The sequence below is a fragment of the Melozone crissalis genome, unplaced genomic scaffold (genome assembly GCF_028551555.1).
Source record: "Melozone crissalis strain CALT ecotype California unplaced genomic scaffold, PUWL_Pcris_2 ptg000002l_1, whole genome shotgun sequence".
Classification (NCBI taxonomy): domain Eukaryota; kingdom Metazoa; phylum Chordata; class Aves; order Passeriformes; family Passerellidae; genus Melozone; species Melozone crissalis.
Window position 1 is genome coordinate 19,598,721 of NW_026535780.1, and position 19,456 is coordinate 19,618,176.

The following is a 19,456-nucleotide window of genomic DNA, read 5'->3' on the forward strand; positions in this document are numbered from 1 at the left end:
TTAATAGTTTTCACCCCTGAACTGTGCAACAGAAAGCTGATTTCCTTTTTGGTGAGCATAATACTGAATCTTGCCATAAGCATGCAAGCACAATAATCCGTTTTGTGCATTACACAAAGGAAGGACTACACTCAATGTCCTGAACTTTCAGACAGCAAGAGAGCAAGTTTGAAACAATGCTTGTCCCAACAGAAGAAACTTTTCTGTTTCAGGTCCTTTTCTATTACACCAAAGAAAAACGCTTTTGTTTGTTTGTCTTCTGTGAGGTTTTTGGTGGTGGTAATAGTTGGGTTTTTTTGGTTTTTTTGTTTCCTTAAATATAAGTGCACACTCTGTTTATTTAAAAGTTAATTGAGCTGAGTAAATTACTGCGATCTTTCGTAATGCACCAGATTTTTAAAAATACCAAATTTGTAATCAGTTTAGTGTATTGTTCCACTAGGACTGACTGGAAGGGAATAAAGGTAATTATAAAGCCACAGGGCAACATTCACCTCAGTTAAAGTCAACATACAACTACTCTTGTGTGCTCCCTACATGGCATGGCAGCCCTGCTGAAGAGTGGGAGCAGAGCTGTCAGGAGAGCCTTGCCCAGAGCATCCCTCAGCTCCAGGGATGCTGCTCCCGGCGGTGCCCGGTGCCAGGGGCTCTGCCCGGCAGGGCTGGCTCTGCCTCCCGCCCTGCGCACGGCCAGACTGTGAGGTGACATGGTCAGCCTGATGAAGCACACAAAAGCTCTTGGCACTGCATATCTGCAATATCATGGACAGTCAAGGAGGCGCCTGTTATAAAAATACACAGTGAAACACAACTGGAGGACTGCTCTTTCTCAAAGGCTAACGTAATGCATTCCTTCTGTTTAGGCTCATTTTCCAGCCTTTCACATTCTTTGTGAACAAGAGTTATAAAACAAGCCTGATGCAGTCCAATTATTTTTACTTTGAAGGCCATTAATCAAGATTGACTAAGAAAATGAAGACAGCTAAGCAAAATTTCATATGTGACTAGAGTGAGATTAAAATAAAACCAGATGGGGATGGACAGAGACGTTAAGCTGCTTTCTCTCCCCCTTCCCTCCCCTTTTTTTACTTTTTTGACTCATGTAATAAATGTCTTTTACAAATTACAGCACTCTTATTTTCTTACAGTAAATCAAATTGGGTCATAATGTACAAGTGGTCTCATTGCTGAAATGTCAAAAATAGAACCCGCCTTGTTCTTCCAAAGCAATTCCTCAAATCTAAACCAGCAGTGTGGCCTGACAGTCTATAAACCATCTACCTGGATGCAGATCCCTTTTAAGGTAACTGTCTGTAGCTGATAGAAGTATTTCACAAGCATCCAACATGAGCCATACGCAGAGATCTATAGCATGCAGTCATTTGCAGCACTCTGAATCAGAAGGTCTCACATACATTGCATTTCTACAATTTTCAGGGAGTTTATGGAACCAGGACTTTTTTTCTAAAGATCAAACAACTTTGAGGTAATTCCAACCAGTAGGCCTATAAAAGGTCGAAAAAAGCTTGCATTATTTTCACAAACCCCCTTTTTAATTGATTAGATGAAAGCCAGTGTACACACTGAGGATCTTCTTTAGAGATTTAAGGACACAGCAAGAAAAACACAAATCACAAGGACAGGTAAAGATCCAGAATGATGGTCAAATATCATGAAGATTTTCTTTTTATAAAAGTGACTATTACAAATTATCTTAGGTAAGAAGATGAAACAGTAATGTACACATGATTGCCCTTTATGAAAAAATTATTGGATGAAAAGAAGGGAAAATTTTTCAAGGTAGTTTTAGATTCACAATGTAAAATAAGCCCTGCTTTGGAAGCAGATTTTGAACATGTATATACTGGTAAGTAACCTCACTTATATCAGTCCTGACCTATCCAGAAGTACATTTGACTAAACACAACTATCTCAATACCAATCAACCCACCAAACAAAAAAATCCAAGCAAGTAGATAATCAGTATCTCATATGGGGGGGTTGAGAAATACTAATTTTGCAGAAAGGTTACCTGGTACAGTCTGACAGAGAGGGTACATCCCCAAATTCTACTGTGCTTGAAATGTTAATTGAGTCAGAGATTGGCCCCTATCCCCACGAGAACATCTTGTTTTTAAGAAGAGGAGATCATGCACATGTAACTTGAAATTTTGTAAGTTCTATGGGTGAATATTTCTTTCCCAAACTCTTTCATGCATTACCTGTCCTAATGAATGTAAGCCCATAGCTTTCTTCTACCCATTCACTATAATGTTGCAGAAATAAGCCTGGAAGGGATCTCAAGGGATCATTTAGGCCATCCTCTCCACCAAGTCAGGATCAGCTGTTCCTAAATCATTCTTGACAGACGTTTGTCCAACCTTTATCAGGCCTCATACAGTGAAGTTTGTACAGGCTTCCTACACAATCAATTCTGATACTATCACAGAAAAGATTTTCTTGTGTTTACCCTTAATCTCTTTTCCTGAAAGTTAAGCCTGCTACTTCTTTTGGACATTCACAACAGTTTATTACTTTCCTCTTTGCAGCTACCTTTTAAACATTTGAAGACTTATCATATACCCCTTCAGTTTGCCTCTTTCTAGACTAAACAACCTCATTGCCTTGAGTCTTTCCTCACAGGCCATGTCTTCCAGACCCTCAATCACTCATGCTCGTCTCCTTGGACTCTTTCCAACTGATTCGCATCTTTCTTAAAATGCAGTGCCCCAACTTGGACCCAGTGCTCCAGATGAGGTGAGAAAGCAGAAGGACTATTTCATGTTTCTTACATATGCCAACATTGTTTATACAACCCAGTATGATATTCAGGGGTTTGGTAACAGCCTGACCTTCCTCACTCATGCTCCTTTTGTGTTTGCTCTGGCCCCCAGCTCCTTCACTGAAGAAAAACTAATTTGTAATCCACTCCACCCCCTTGCAGCCCCTATTGAAGCCCAAGCACGCTGCCTGCTCTTCCACACTGCATTGCACCCTCTCTGCTTTAGTTTTTCAAGGTCATTTTCATCCTCCAAAGCCTTTACAGTCCATCCTGACTTGGTATCATGTGCAGTCTCCTACCTAGGTTTTTAACTAAAATAAATAATAGAACTGCGCCCAAGAAAAAGTTTGAAGGATCCACCCTTCTGGTCAGATAGTGAACTGGCAGTAACCACTTTTTGTGTACAGTTTCCCACATAGTGACATTCTGACAGTGTATCCTTCACTTACTTTTATTGAACATCATGTGGGACAGTGTCAAAAATCTTAATGAAGTAAAGATGCATAACATCTATTTCTTTGCTTTATCCAGAAGTCCTATTAACCTTAATTCCTTCTGTAGTGTTAGCTGGCATGCTTTGTTTCCTTACACTTGATAATTTAAACTTGATAAAAGTTTCTTAAACTTTCCTTAAACTTGATAATTTATTGCTCTGCTATCTTGTAGGAGTCTCATTGGATGTTTGCATTTTTCTTCTGCAGAGAAAATGAGTCTTACAGACTTTTAATTCTGTTAGTCCACCCTTCTTGATTTTTAAGTGAAAATTACTTTTCATACACTCTTTTTGTTTCTATATTTCACTTTCTAAAAAATAAAATAATGAAGTTTGTTTCTAAGAGTAGCAGAGTATTTTAAAGCAATAGCCTACTCCATATAATCTTGAAGACCTTATACTCTTTGTGTTATATCTTCCCATTCCTGCTTGGGTCTCCTGTCACAATTTATTTGTTTATCTCTTTCCTCATGGTACTTGCTCCATTTCAGCCTATTTTCTCCTTCAGTTCCTGCTGTCCCTTTTCTGACTGATAAACAGAAACGTAGTTCAACAATATTCAAGTGCAATTTAAGCTTTTGAACCCGAGGTATTTGTGGTGCTTTAGTATAAAGGTTAATTCACCTAATTCCTGATTTTCACATTCAAATATCCTTATGAACAGTAGATCACACGATTGTCTCTGAGGGTAAAGCTGATTAGGAGCATAAAAAAGCTGTGCACTCTGCCTTGTCTTTTCTCAGATCAGAGAGATTTGAGTGGTGCGGATAGTAGCTTTCAAAAGACATTACTAGTGGCAAAATTCAGTAGCTGTCTTCCTGGATGCTTGTTTATCTCTCTCACATTCTCCTTCTTAATTTAGCTAAACATATACCTAGGTCAGCCTTCCATTGTCTGTTGCCCTTGATAATGCATTTACTCGCCTCATTTCCCATGTCTCACTTGCCGAGGAATAAAAATGCAGATGTATTATTATTATTATTACAGTGTACAGAGAGGGGTGAAAGAAAAAACAGAGACCTGTTTTAGCCTCTGCAAAGCCACAGTGTTTTGGAAGGGTGATTTTGTGGCATTGGATTTTAGATGGCCTCCACCCTGAAAAAACAAAGCAAGCAAAATATAATTTTGAAATTATAAGGTAAACAATGACTTAAATTTTCCCATTTTCTTGAAGGTACTTTTGAACTAATACTATTCCTCTGAGCCTATGATTCTGTATTTCATTGATTCCATTTTCTATAGGGCTTTCTGCAACAACAGCAGTGGAAGATGTCTGAATCAGCTGCAATGAAAGCACACACCCTGCCAGGGCTCTGCTTAGCTCACCTCACAGCACAAGCAGAAGCCAAAAGCTGCTTCTCCAGCTATGCCAGTTTCCCACCACCTTCCCAGTCTCTGCTCTCACATCTGTTTTTCCAGCTCTCTCTGATGCTTCCAGACACAAACTACCTTTTTTTTCCTCCTGAGTGCCTAGATAAATAAAGCAGCAAATACAACCTCTCACTGAAGGAAAGTGTTTATCTATTTTTGTAAATAACAGCTGTGTGGAGTTGGTGAATGTTCATTTCAACATATTCCTATGGAAAGCTGCAAGTATTTATACAAAAAAAACAAAACCAACAAAACAACACCACCTTTATTACCCTGGTCTACTTGTTATGCTGGTCTGCTATGCACTCTCTTTGAAGTTAATGGAACTCCAGTAGATCCCTTCTATCTCCAGTTCTGTGGAAGTGGCCCACCAGCAGAATAGAGCCAGCACCACTGGAACACTGCTGTAGTACCTCACTTCTTTTGGGACATGAAAGTGGGAAAAAAATTAATTCTCCAAGTGAGTATCTTCAGCTTGACCCCAGATACTTCAGGATTTAGCTATCACGTATCTCCTTTCAAAACAGGAGAAAGATAAATCCATTTTCTTACATTCTTCATGAAAGTTCAGCATCTCTCTCCTGTTGCACCTGACCTTAGGTTATCAGAGCACTGCACAGGAGGTGCATTGCCATGCTCTGCTAAAGACATTGGTGGTCTGAGGCTTTCCAGATGCCTTACAGAACTCAACCTGTTCCCTAGACAGCAACACCTGCTTGTGAACTCTGCTTCCCTGCTCAGGTGTTTTCTTTGTCACATGTACCATTAATGATCTGCAGATGGGCTGAACTGCTGGCTGGTTCATCACTCCAAGGCTTGACTCAGGGAGGAAGACTTAATCCAGATGGGATTTAACCTGCAGTGTGTTGCACAGGCTGTCCATGCAAAATTATTGCCCACTAACACAGAGTGAAAAAATATTTTCCACGGTGTGTGGTGAGGCACATTGACACTGCAACACACTGGTAAGCAACTAAGAAAATAAATAGTCTGTATTTGCTAGTATTTATTTCGAATTTATAACAGAACAGACAGAGCCTCCAGATCCTGCTCCTTTGCATGGCCGAGGCTGACGATACTCTGCTGCCTACTCACCAGACACGTTTTATAGCCCAAGCAGTGCAACTCAGTGAGGTGTTTCAGCCAATGTTAATGAAGTGGAATTTATGGCAAAGGTTGAAAGACGGAATAACAAAGCAGGTAATTTGCTCTAAGAAGTGTGGGGTTTGTGGTCTGTTTCCATTCCCAGAGGTAAGGCGAGGAAGGAAAACCTAATGGGTAATACAGAAGAGTCTCAAGACTTGAGCTTGATTCAAAGTGGTGCTTTAAACTTCTTGAGCAAGCCACATATTTGTGCCTCCTTGTCTCAGTGAGCAGCTGTAGGTTAAGATCATGCATGGTGGAAATGAGCAGTGTGGAAAATCCTGACATGGAAAAACACCTCAAGAGGAAGCTGTGAAGTTATTTCCTGGTAGTTTGGGGCTGGACAGAACACAAGCCTGTATTTCATCTCAAGCGTTTTCATCAGACTGTTGTGTGAGCTTTTCAAAGACCCTCTGTTGAGCCCAAGTTACAATTTGTTTAGGACACTAAGGAAGCCAGGAAAACTTTCAAACCATAACAAGAGTTACTGTTAGCTCCTATATAGAGGCTAAAATATTAATACAGTGTTTCAACAGCATCCAGGCATGTCAACTAGGACAGAAATCTGCCTCCAAACTTGTCTTCCTCTGTTTCTCACCAGCCTTTCACCCCACATCCTCTCTGGGAAAGCCCTGCACTTTATAAAGAACTGGGGTTTGCTACCTGTGGCCTCACCTGTTCCAAAGACCACGTCATAACTATGTCTTAACCCATGTGTCCAGGGTTTCTTGCTAGCAGAGCAGGAAAGCTGGGCTGTGTGGTTTTCTGGGGGGACACTTCTAGTAGCCAGGCAGTGCTATCATCAATTCCAGTCAGGAATCCAGCCAGCAGCCCTTTCAGCACATGGTGTGATATCATCACAGCATTTTGATATGGTCATACTACAGCTTTAAAAACACTTATAGGAAGTACATTTAAATGACATTTTATCTGCTACTGTTTCAGGGTACCTCAAACCTTCAATGACACCATCAGGCAATAGCTGTGCTCCTGAGGCAGATTTTGATGGCTGCCCATACAGAATAGTCATCTCTATTTGCTCCAGATTAGTAACAGTAAATGAAGAACAGTTTCTGGAGCCCTTCAAGCTACCTACCTTGACTCCTTGTATTGTGTCAAACATGCATTTGCTGAATTTAGTGCCTTATTTCTTCCATCACCAGTTACTGATACCATTGTTTATGATTATGGCTATTATATTTACCAGATGTCAATGAAGAGATGCATTTGACTTCTTAGTGTAGTGAAGACCTTATTGCAAAGAAAAATGAGGAGTTTTTTCCTTCAATCACTACCTATTTGGAATAAACTCTGAAGGAATTAATTCTGTTCTCTTCTGGATGGGTAAATTCACATAAAGAAAGAGAAAAAAGAAATATTATCTCTTGTAGGGAGGTAATGCTTCACTTTAGGGTAGGAGATAAAAAGGATTATGGAATTTTAGAAATAATTTCTTTCTTCCCTCCTGGGCTACCCTTGTTTTGTCTGTGGTACCATTCCTAGAATATCTAGGCTGCATGCAGTGTTGAAGTATAATTTTCTGTCATTACAGTCACACAAAGTAATATATGCATATGCAGTTCTACTTAGGAAGGGTATGGTCACAGCCTTACCTGGCTACTTTAAATGCTTTTGCCATATGATCTCTCATTTCAAAGAAATCATACAGAAATCTTTTTCATGCTGTAGAACACAATAACCTATCCCACACTAAATTCACTATTTTCAGTAAAATTTTGCATAATAGTGAATGCTGCAGAGCATGCAGCTCATTTCCAGTGTCCTTGCGCACACACAGGTCAGTTTTTGTTAAAATATCTGACTTATAGCATGAACCCACAGCAAAGAAGGCACTCCAAAGGCTTAGCTGTCTGGCACTTTTTTCTCACTTTTTTCTCAAATCTTACTGTTTTACTGAATGCTTTCTCTCTCTCTGGCATGTCCATGCTCTCCTTTCACGTATCCTATTGGTCTGTTCAGGGTTTTTTTCCACATATAACTAAATTACAAAATTATTTATCTGAAAGCCAAGTATCTGCAGAAGTGACAATTTGAAATGTTTGATACAGTATGTGGTTGGCATGAGCACATTTGGCCTACCACTGTACTTGAGGCATGCCAACCTCTCTAACTAAAAGCACAGAGACAAACGGGTGGGTTTTAACATCTGATGGCCTATGGCCCCTCAGCCTGAACCCTACAGTCAAATGCTGGTTACAGCTCCACTGACAGGGAGGAAACCTCAGAACAGATCTGCAGCAAGGTGTGAATTCATGCCTCTGGTCTAGGGTGCAGTAGTTGAGGCAGTTCACTAACACCTCTACACACTGTAAGAATATAAATCAGTATTTTCAGTCTGAAGAAACAACACTTTTGAACTAGGTCTACTTCTTGATCATCACCACTCTAAGAGAACTTTTTGCTCCATTGGACTGTTTCAGAGTAAGAAATTAACTTCTGAGATTAAAGTGAGAAAGTGAACTGCATATGAATATATCCAAAGAACAAGGAAAAGAGCAAGCATCTGGAAAAAATCAAGTTCACTCCTGCTTAGATTATTCCAAAACAAGATTCTTAAAATTTTATTGGGCACCTGAGAAATGTCTCACAGTCAGGTTTTTCACCTGGTGGAAAATGCTGGAGGTGCCAGTTCCAGAACACCCATCAAATTTATCACACCTACTTATTTTCTTGTTCTGTAGGCACGTAGTGGACTGATGTTTCTAGAGGCCTCTCCTATTTGCCTGCAAGTTTCATTGCATCCTGTGCTTTGTGGCCCCACATTTTCATCAGGACCCATTTAATCTCTGCAGTATTGACACTAGCTAAGTTGTCCATGTGAGGCAAACTAGGGACCATCCAGGTACCTGAGCAGATCAGGCACCCCTGTTCTATCTCTGTGCTTTAGCAGGATTTCAAATACTGGAGAGCTCAGTAACATACACTGACTGCATAAGAATTTCTAGGCAGAGATGTAGTTGCCAACATTTTAAAATACTGTGCCTGAGAAACTACTGTGATGTTAGTTGCTAGAAGCCACTTTATTTCTGTTAGATCTGCAGATTGAGTCTGTTTGCCTTAACTTAGAAAGTTGAATTCCCCCAACTCACTCCCCTTGCACCCCCCAGCCTCCCCCATGGTCATTTCCATCTTGGGCAGGAAAATTAGTGCCAAAGTGCTCATCAACCTTACCAGTTTACCAGCAACCTCATCCCCTTTAGCACACTCTGTCCTGACCAAAGACATCCTCACAGGTACCAGACCCTGGCTTGCAGAGGTAGTCTTCTCGTTTTATCCTAGTTTCAGTTGGGCATCAAGGTCTTTTTGTTCTACAATTCAGCTGAGACACTTGAAGGCAGACATAAACAACACTTTTAAGACAAGCATTCTGGCTTGGCAGCCTCTATTCCCACTGAAGCAAAAGTGAATTTTACAGGTTTTACTGAAGACACAGCTACACCAGGAACAAATATGTCCAAGCACCTCACTCCAGCTGTCTTGTCTTGTAGGTGAATGTTCTTCCCTTTAAAGAATATGCTTAAGGGGACTAAGCATATATGTAGAGGGATTATCTCCTGTGACATCTGTGACATCTACGATGAATGAATAGTGGGTACTTAAATTGAAATTCAAGAAAGCATTGAATGAGTCAGAGCAATTAATTCAAGGTCTGCCAGACCAGTTAGCCTATGACCCCTTAAACACTCAAAGAGAGGTAGACACAACATTTAAGTTAAATAATTATAATGGCAGTCTTACTACTTCCATTGATTCTAGAGGGAGTCAGGTTCTGTTAGTCTAGGGAAGAAATCTAAATCAATCATTGTCCTCTAAACCAGAGACACTGATGTATACAATCCCAAGAGATTCCTTCATCAGTTTGAAAAGAATGTGGATCAAGTTCACACCTCCTTTACACCCCTGGCAGACATGCTGAGTCCCATGAGATTCTGCAGCTATAATAGAAAAGAATTTAAAACATTGAGTCATAAAGACAACATCTGCATCTCTTTCCTTCTGCCTTCTCCCTCTTCCACCTTTTCCTTGCATTCTGTTTTGAGATGCTTTGAATATACACACATGAAAATTGCATGGGGATTGTTCTGTTCACCTAATTAATGTTAGCATTGCAAATTAAAAAAAAATAACAAAATTAAAAATGTAAAAATTTATCTTGTAGTAGGAAACTACCTTTCATTTCTTATATATTTTCATAAAAGTTTTTTGTTTGTTAGTTTTTTGTAGCTTGGATTTTCTTTTTTTTTTTTTGTCTCTAGGAGAGCGTGTTCTATATACAAATTGGTACAACAAACCCAAGCAGATCCACAGGCAATCATTTAGGGGAAAATGTTTGCCTTATACATATTCAATGACAAACCAAAGTGTTCCTGTATAACAGCTACATAATATATATTTCAATAAATTATTTAAGTGTGTATTTATGTAGAGGATCTGAACAGCACTAAGAGCACCTTTCTGATGCATGGATGAGTATTCTAGTCTGGAGGAGAAACCAAAACTGATTTTGCTAAGTAATTTTTTGGTAGACCAGAGCTGCAAGTGTCATCACTCCACACACTTAGCTTCAAAGCTACGGAAGGACTGAGGCTGCCCCGTGTGCTGCCCGGACACTCCTTGCAGAGCAGCCTGTATCTCTGTGCACTTCCCCTCCCCTTTGTGCCAGGGTATGTGTTTGCATCTTCCTTGCCCAGCTGCCTGCATCACCACACCTTCTCACTGCACGTGGTGGCACACAAGTGCTCCCTTCCTCTCATGTGCCCCCAGCTCTCCCCACTATCACTATGGATTATTTCTCTGAGAATGAAACCATTCTGCATGTCAACACATTCCATAGGGAGCATGGTACAGATATGATATACATTACAGAAGAGCTATCCAGACTGAGTGCAGGATGTTGCAGCTGACAACACTTAAATAATAATTAATAAGCCATGCATCTTTTAACTGCATCCCTTCCATGATCTGTCTCAGCCTCATGTTCTTCTGACATCAGATGAACAAGACAGGCTTTATGATTTAACTTTGCTTTTTCAACTTTTTTTTTTAACATACAAATCCATGACACAGATTTTGCTTCTTTCTGCCAGTCCCTTCTCCATTATTCAACATTAGTTAGGGAGATAAAACTTGTTAACTTAAATGTGTGCAGAGTAGAATATTTAGATTGATGTATAGAGATGTTGCACATAAAAGTATGCACAAGGCCTCAACAAAATCATGCAACCTGTTTTCTCCAGGCAGTTAAAATATTTTCTAGTTTAGCCAATGACTAGACTTATCCCCTATTTTATTCATGAAAACAGTGTCAAAATGCGAAATAAGGGCATTCTGCTTCCTCCTCTAATTTAAAATATCATCTTGAATTGGAAATGAAACAGTTTTTAAAAAAACCTTACAAGCCTCAAACTCATGATTTTTTTTTCTATGCCGAGACATTTAATTCCCTCCCCTCTTTCAAACTGTGATTTTTTAGACAAGTGAGGTTTTTTCCAAATGCCCTCAACTCCCATGAAATAGTTCCAAGGCATCCTCTCCAGTTATGTCAATCAGTTTCAGGCAGTCTGCAAAGAGACATGACATTTCATAACAATGACATACCAGCCTGGGAAATGAGTGGTGGGAAATAACTGGTTTGCTTAAAATAATCTCATTCATCTACACAGACTCATATATATCTATATATACATATAGATATATCTCACATATTATCTGTCTTCAACTTAACCTAGTTAAATGCAAAAAATATTTAAAAGTGAATTAAAAATTGAAAGGCTTGCTACCTGGGAAAAGATTCAGGTTTCACAAGTAATGAGTGGGAAGGAAAAAATGTCTGATTTCTCTGCTGCTCATGGGTATTTTGATTGAATTTAACACATTTCAAGCTGCCAAAAGCCAATGCTACTCATATGAAGCAGTACTGCTTCTCCAATTAAAAAGTGGAAGCACAGCTGCTTCCAGGCAAGTGGAAAGGAAAGTTGGATTGAGTGGCAGCAAAGAAAAGGAGAAAAAATAAATACATGTGCTAATTTCTTTGTAAGAAGTGTATTATTTGGTTGTTTTTGCAAGCAGTTGGCTGCTGTGGTCGTAACAAGCCAGGGCACAGGTGGAATGGTTGTTACTGTGTGTTACCAAAGGAAACACAGGAACCCAAACTCCTTCCCTGACCACACCTTGTTTTCTATTCAACATTTTTACCAGCCTTGTTCCCTCTCTCTTTTACTTTCCTGCCAGGAAAAAATGGTATATTTTGGACCCTTGTAGTTCACATCTCAAGAATAAAAAGATTAACAAAAATTTCTTTTTGAGATACCTCAGGAGTTAGATCTGTATAGATGAGGTGCACTCTTCCATGGTGTTTGATCAAATATAGACAGTTTAAAAGGGTAGAATCCAATCCAGCTGGAGTACCAGTGTTTTCTTATCCTTCCTATTGAACTGATGAGCAGAATAGGTCTCATACTAGATCTGTCAATATTGTGCTGCATATTTTACACAAGAGCTGTGAAAAGCAGTAAAACTGCCTTCCATTTCAGGATAGTGCACACATGCCTAACAGCCAATATCCACCACATGCAAATATTATTGTTATAACGTTAATTAGCATACCAATAAAAAAACATAGAAAGTAATCTGCCATCACACTCTTGCCCATTTCTCTTCAGACCTGTGGCTTTATGGAACACAAATAATTAATTAAATAAATTCTGCAGCCTAAAAAGAAAACCTTTAAGAAAAAGAAAAACCCAAAAGAAAACAATTGAAGACAAAAAAGTAAAACATTCTCATATTCTAGGATATGTTAGACTTTGGAAAGCACAAATTGCTCTGAACTTTTCCAAATATTATTGGGTCAGATTCTAGATCTGACAGCACACCTTTTGGAAGTATTTGGAAACCAGACATAAGTTTGAGAGTGCATCTCAAGAGCTGAGAAATCCTCAGGTAACTGTGAGATACCAAATCACGACCCATTAACTGAGACAAGTTTTACATGTGCTTTCATTCTTCACCAAATGTGAAACAGTTTGAAGAGGCCTAAAATGATCCCTGTAACTTTGCACTCCTTTTGGCCTGTGTACATAGAGTCTATTCACATAGGGTTTATTCATCTCTCCTGACCTGTAGGTACTTGTGCTGTGATACCAACTCTGTTTTTCAAAGCTGATTTTTAAACTATGCATACAAATAAGAAAACAGACCAAACAACAAGATCTATACTAGATAAGTGCTGGTAATGAAGATGGATCAAATATTGTCCCACTCTACATGGGTTCAAGGTCCAAGAAAGTAGGCAACATAGGTACTTCTCCTAAATAAGATCTATCTGTTCAGATGGACTGAACTTTCAAAACTCCTTAAATCACACAGGAACTTACACTGCATTTTAAGAACATGATATTACTGTCCAAGAGACAGGGTTTTCTAAGGCAATTTGGCATTTAACCTTGTAGGTTGATATAAAGTGGGATTTTCAGAAATGCCCAAACACCACTTAAATCAATGGGACTGAAGTCAGTCCCACTGAAATCAATACTCAGTCAATACTCAAATGTTATTCCGCAGTGACAGGCAACCTTTCCAATGGCTAAATGCAATAGGGTTGAACCCTGCGCCAAGTCTCTTATGCCAATGACTGTTAAATAAAATAATACAGAGTATTTTAAAAAGTTCACTGCTCTCTGCCTTTCAGATGTACTTGGAATATTCTGCTTGCATGCACTGAGAATAAAGTATTGGACAGCTTAGTGCCAGGCATACGACTAAAGCAAACCATACTGCTGCCATGTCGAATTGTTATTCTAAATAAATTATTTGTTATTTAGGTTAAAACCTAGACCAAATAACAATGCAGCTCTCTTATCTGGAGGAGTAAAATGGCAACTAAAGCTTTGTGAAGATTTGTTATAAGGAAGATCAAACACAAAAGGCCTTATAAGGCCTAATAAGGTCAAAAGAGTGAAAATGTCATTGCTATTATCATTCTCTTTGTTAATTAGATGCATAACACCATTGAAAAACCCTTCATTTCAGGAGACCAACAAACAAAAACACAGCAAGCAAAAAAACCTCTAGTAATATTTCTGGGTTTACTTTAATACTATTTCTGTTTTGAAAACCAGATGAAAAAAGCAAGAGCAGGCTGATTGTACTTAACAAATTTATTGATAAGTAATATACTCACCATAAGAAGAGACTGGAATTATTTCTAACTTCTAATTTAAATGTCATTCTGAAAAAGAATATGAAAAAATTGAAATTTAAACACCCCTGTCCCAACTTTATGGGTTTGGCTAGTATTTTGAAATAACTGATTTTTTCAGTTCACCTCCCTTGATATATGGCAACATCATTTTATTAGTAATAGATTTTATGGATATAATTATTTTTGTTTACTGAAATGCCTAAGGTTTTCTTTTATTTGATCTAAGCCAAAGTTCTGTTCCTAAACTTTCAAATCTATTATGGAAGTAAAAAAAAATGCTTGAAATCTCAAAACATTATTTCTTATCCCTAGCTAGTAATTGGTAGGTAAGGGCCCGTTTTTCAAAAACATTTGTACAATGTGAAAATCATGGTCCACAAAAATGTGAAGTCTTCGTTCTTAAGGCATCATGTAGCAATGCTGACGTGAAAATACCTTGTCCGAAGCAAACTCTTACAAGTAAATTTTTCTAAAGTACCATGGTGGAGTGATGCCCAAAATTCTGAACAGCAGGTCCTATGCATTCAGTTTATGGACAGTCACTTTCAGATAAAGAATTTTTACCAGCTTGAAAGCTGACTTGTGCAGTATCTCTTGAACTGTCAGCAAGACATGCTAGAATCCTGACAGAGCCAAATGCAAACCTGGCTTAAGCCCCACTCCTAGGAAATAAAAAGATTTGCTGGTGGAGTTCCTTCTCCTTTGAGATCCTTCCGGTGCAGATGCGATGCTTATCGACAGGAATGCCTCACCCGTCCCTTGGATGAAACAAACACTGCTGGCAGGAGGATTTGATGGTTCAACTAAGAGTATGCTAGGGAATTTGTCCTAGTAAAAGTGTCATAAAAAATAAATTACACTACCAGATCACACAACTGTATTAACAAAAGTTGTTAAGAGAAGATCTGGCTTGTGCAGAGCAAAGGATCATTTGGGCAGGAGAAGCTTTTGAGATAACTTCAGGTGAAACTAAGCAGACTTCAAGAGCTGTGACCTGGTGCTAGGCAGAGCTTCATGTTTTTTCTCTGTGAAGCAAAGAGCACTAAGGCTTCATGCAACTTCATTAGTGCTGGGATTACTATCTGACCTTGCTCACCAATCTGAAAGCAGACTCAGACCCTCACTGTTCATCATTACAGGCAAGGTGTTACCAGATTTAAATAGGTACCCTCAAAGGAAAAGAAGATCAGTACATCAAAGCATTATCTCTAGTTTATTTAATGTGGAATGGCCAAATGGCAGGCCTTTTTCATGTTTGAGGCTAGAACTGTAAGCAATTATATCTGTACCATTGTAACTGATACAGGCAAGCCTGTATACTTACCAGGATGTCTTTCATCCTGTTTAGTTTATATAGCATTATCACCCCTAGGAGCCCACATTGCTTTCACAGTTTTCTAATGTTTTATAGACATATTTGGTCTCTAGGGATGAAATGAGGTACAGAAAAATAATAGCCAGTCCCATCCAGATAGGGGTATCTGCCTTTATCTGCTGCTTTAGCACTACTGTGAAATACAGGCTATTTTTACAGCTTAAGAAAATATCTGTATCAAAGCAACACAACAGTAAAGCAGCAAAAATATCACATAATTCTGAATTCCTGCTAAGCCAGATCTGAGGACACACTAAAACAGAGCTAAAGAGAACACAAGTGAAGATCTTCTCTGTGGTGTCTGACTGTGGATTTATTGTTGTCCCATGGCTTGGGAGGCCTGCAGAAAGCTAATATTATTCAATCTCCATTCCAGCCAGCTGTGCAACTAAATATGAGCATTTCCCTCCATTGCACTTAGCTCCTGAAATGCTATTAGCATTCACTAAAAACCTCATTGGGGGCAGCTGAGGCACCTCCTTGCCCAACCCTGCGTCCCGCCTGCAGTGTGAAACAGCCTCTCCTTCCAGCTGCCCTGCCCTTCAGGGACCATCCTCCTTGTGAGGAAGGCTAAATGCTTTCTCTGCAGGAGTACTTCAAGGGAGTTTGGCAAATCAGGCTTGTGACACCATGGCAGAGTGGCACACAGCCCCAGGGAAGGGCACTCAGAGAGCAAGGAACTCTGGACTCTGGTGAAGAGCTCTGTTTTCCCACACAGCTTTAAATAGCATTTCAGGCATGACCAAAGCGGTGTAGCACCCAAACAATATCTTCTGGAGTAACTTCTCCTGCATGGAAAATGTTCAGAGGAGGAAAAGACAGGGGAGAAGATGAAGTGTCTGCTACGGTGAGTGACATGTACCACCAAGTAACAGCCCTGTTTCAGCTTTTATCCAACATCCTAGAGCTTTTGCCTGAGCCTTCAAAGTCTTCAGTTGAAGACTTTGTTCTGTGAAACTGAGAAGTAATTTGTTCATGGGAAAAACAACAACAAACAAGAAATGCTGTTCAATATTTTGATAATGTCCCCCTCTTTCTTCATGTGAATCCATCTGACTCCAGTGACAGCAATTACAGAAACTTCATCTGCCAGAATGGCTTTGGACTGGGGATGCCTTTGGCTTTTATATACAGATGAACGTGTAAATATGTTCTACTTTGTGTGTGGTAGGTTCTCCTGTGGGACAAAGCTGCTTATTGTTCTCTGCTCAACTTAGCCTGTCCTCAACTGAGTTTAGTGGGACATTTGATTTTCTTTCTCCTTTCCCTACCTCTCAGTAGGAGCTGTGGTTCTGGGATATGATTCAGGAGGCTGAAGGTGTATCTGGAGGATCTAAACCTAATATAAACTAGGAATGAGCAAATGTAAAAGCCTAGGTGGATCAGCGGAGAACTGCGGATGAATTTGTAAATGAAATGGTTGTGCCTTCAAATAAAGCAACAGGAAAATAAGAACATTTTATAGTATGGCTTGAAAAGTTTTTCAGTCTCAAAAAGACAATTATTATCATTAAAAACAAGGGGGAAAGCAGGTATATACTTTTTTCAGTTTAGAAGTAATGCATGTGCTCTATGGAGATACTGGTGCAAGACTTGTAACAATGAAAAAGTCTTCTCAAGAGCATTTCTCATAAGGGACGTTTCCCATGTATTTTATGCAGCAGACTGATTGGGATGGGCTTTTTTTCCTCAGGAATTAATGACCATATGACTTGTAACACAAGCCAGCACTTCTGTAGCACAGCTTAGCACTCTGATTTCTCCAGACAGGAGAAATTAATCTTTCTACGCACCTCTACAGGGGAAAACTCATCTCTCAGTCACATTGTTTTTAATTTGATGCTAAATGCAGTCACATCAACATAGACTGCTTCAGAAGGCACTGGATGGGAGGTGGGAAACAGAAAGTTTTTTCAACAATGAAGAAAAAAACTAGAATTTTCCAGGTCTAAAAGCCTAAAATCTTATTCTCTGCAATGGTTTAATACTATTAACAGATAAGCACTGAAAGTTCAAAACTTCTTTCTTGGGGCCAGATCCTGAGACATCTAAGGCAAAGGAAGTGGCAAAATTAAACAGAATTGAGAAAAATGGGTTTTTCAGGAGATAAGGGAGCCACAACACATAGGTGTCCATTTGAAAAACCAGTCTCTTAGGGATCACAGAATTTAATGCACAAAAATCTCTTTCTTACTTATGAAGACTAGTTCACTGTATGGCCTGTGGCTCTTCTATGCTGGGTTTTACACTTGCTCTTTTTTAATTTCACTCAGGATAATAATAAATTTTAGGATAAAATTATATCTCACCACCTAAAACAAGTTAATGGCAGACCAGTGTTGAATGGTAGTCTCCTGCCTTCCCTTATCTTCCCCCATCTTCACTCCTTTTCCTTGCACAAGCTCTGAAATTCAGCCCTGTGCTGGGCTAGGTAAGTTCCCTGGCAAGACAGCTAAGGTGACCAAAAAAAGGGACAATTTTCCTGCTGGCTTCACAAGCTGAACCAGTGAAAGTCCTGATGGGCACCAGACGTGGCCCAAAAAAGGAAAAGGAAGAGCCTGAGTGAGAGAGGAGCAGGCAAAAAGAAGGACCTCCCTCTTGGCAGCAGTGAGCTGTTAAACTACCCCAGCTTCACCCTCAGAGAAAGGAATGTGAAAAAGGGCAAAGTAAACAAAACAGCAGCAAAGTTTTAAAGGTGCTGGTGGAACGTGCTGACAGGGGAAGACAGACCTGGCTGGGTTATGATGACCTGCTGTTTTTCACCCTGACTCTTGCACTTGGATGGAGAAAGAGCTGCTGAGAGCTGCAGCCTCAGAGGGAGCTGGAGGAGGAGGGGAAGGAGAGAGGAGGAAGCAGGAGGGTCTACTCTGGCAACACTGATTCTGGATAATTTCTCACATCCTTTGATAGGGAAAATAGCCTCTCAAGGGAAATACAGAGCTTTTGATATTTGATGAAAGTTCTCATGAATATTTTGATATTTCAACCTACCAGTGACTCCCATGGACAGGAAATGTCTTATGGGAAGCAGAATAAAGCAACTTTTAAAGCAATCGTCATCATATTTCAAGCAGTACTAGCTAACAGGATTCTCAAGTTACTAAAAACTTTCCTCTGGCTAATATAGAGCCTATTATTGAAGTATTATATTATTTGTCAAGAATGCTTTATAACACTGCCCATGCCTGCCTACACGAACTAGAAAACCACAGTCAGCAGTTTGCTAGTGAGATTCACATTTAAATGCTGCTCTGTTTCTTGCAGCCTGGGACAATGGGTTAAATAAAGTCTTGAGAAGTAAGACACAGACACCCAACCATTCAGAATCTGAGTGTGGCTTGGTGAGGTACCGAGATGGTTTGTATTGTTGCTTCTAGTGACAGCACTAGGTAGAAGCACTTGCAACATTCTCCTCCAGAGCATCTTCATTCTCCATCTACTTCCCCTTTACGCTCCTCTATTGTTCTGCAACCTGATGTGTAACATAGTAACAGAGTGCAAGGCAAGACCAATATCCAGAATATAGGTACTTATTCTTCAATACAACCATCTCCCACTCTAAGCTTGTACCTTTCACTAAGCTTGATCTCCCTCTCTCTGCACTGCTGTTTGAGAAAATGCAACCATGGTTTTGTTGCTGTTTTGCATATTGCCTCTCAGCTTTTGATTAGCCGTAACAGCTATTGTAGCAAATGTTTCACAGCAGCTCATCTCTTTCTAGTGCAACTGCAAAACCAAAATACACAACACAGGAAAAATACTAGGTTATAAATTCTTTTAGAGCTTTTCAGAATGTTCGTAAGAGTTTTAGCAGGAAAAAAGCATGACTGATCAAATTATTTGAGCACTTTCACTGCGCATGACGGCACATGACTTGCAGCTGTCTTGTTATCTAGTGGAAAGGATATTCAAACTGGTCTGGAAAGAAAAAACCAGGGAGGAAATGTGGGAAACCAAGGATCAGCCTATGATGTCCTTAAAAGACTGTGGTCAGAAACCAAGGATGTGCTACTCCAGGATTTTTTTCAGGAGTGACCGCTCAGAGAACACTTTTTCTGAAACAGAAGA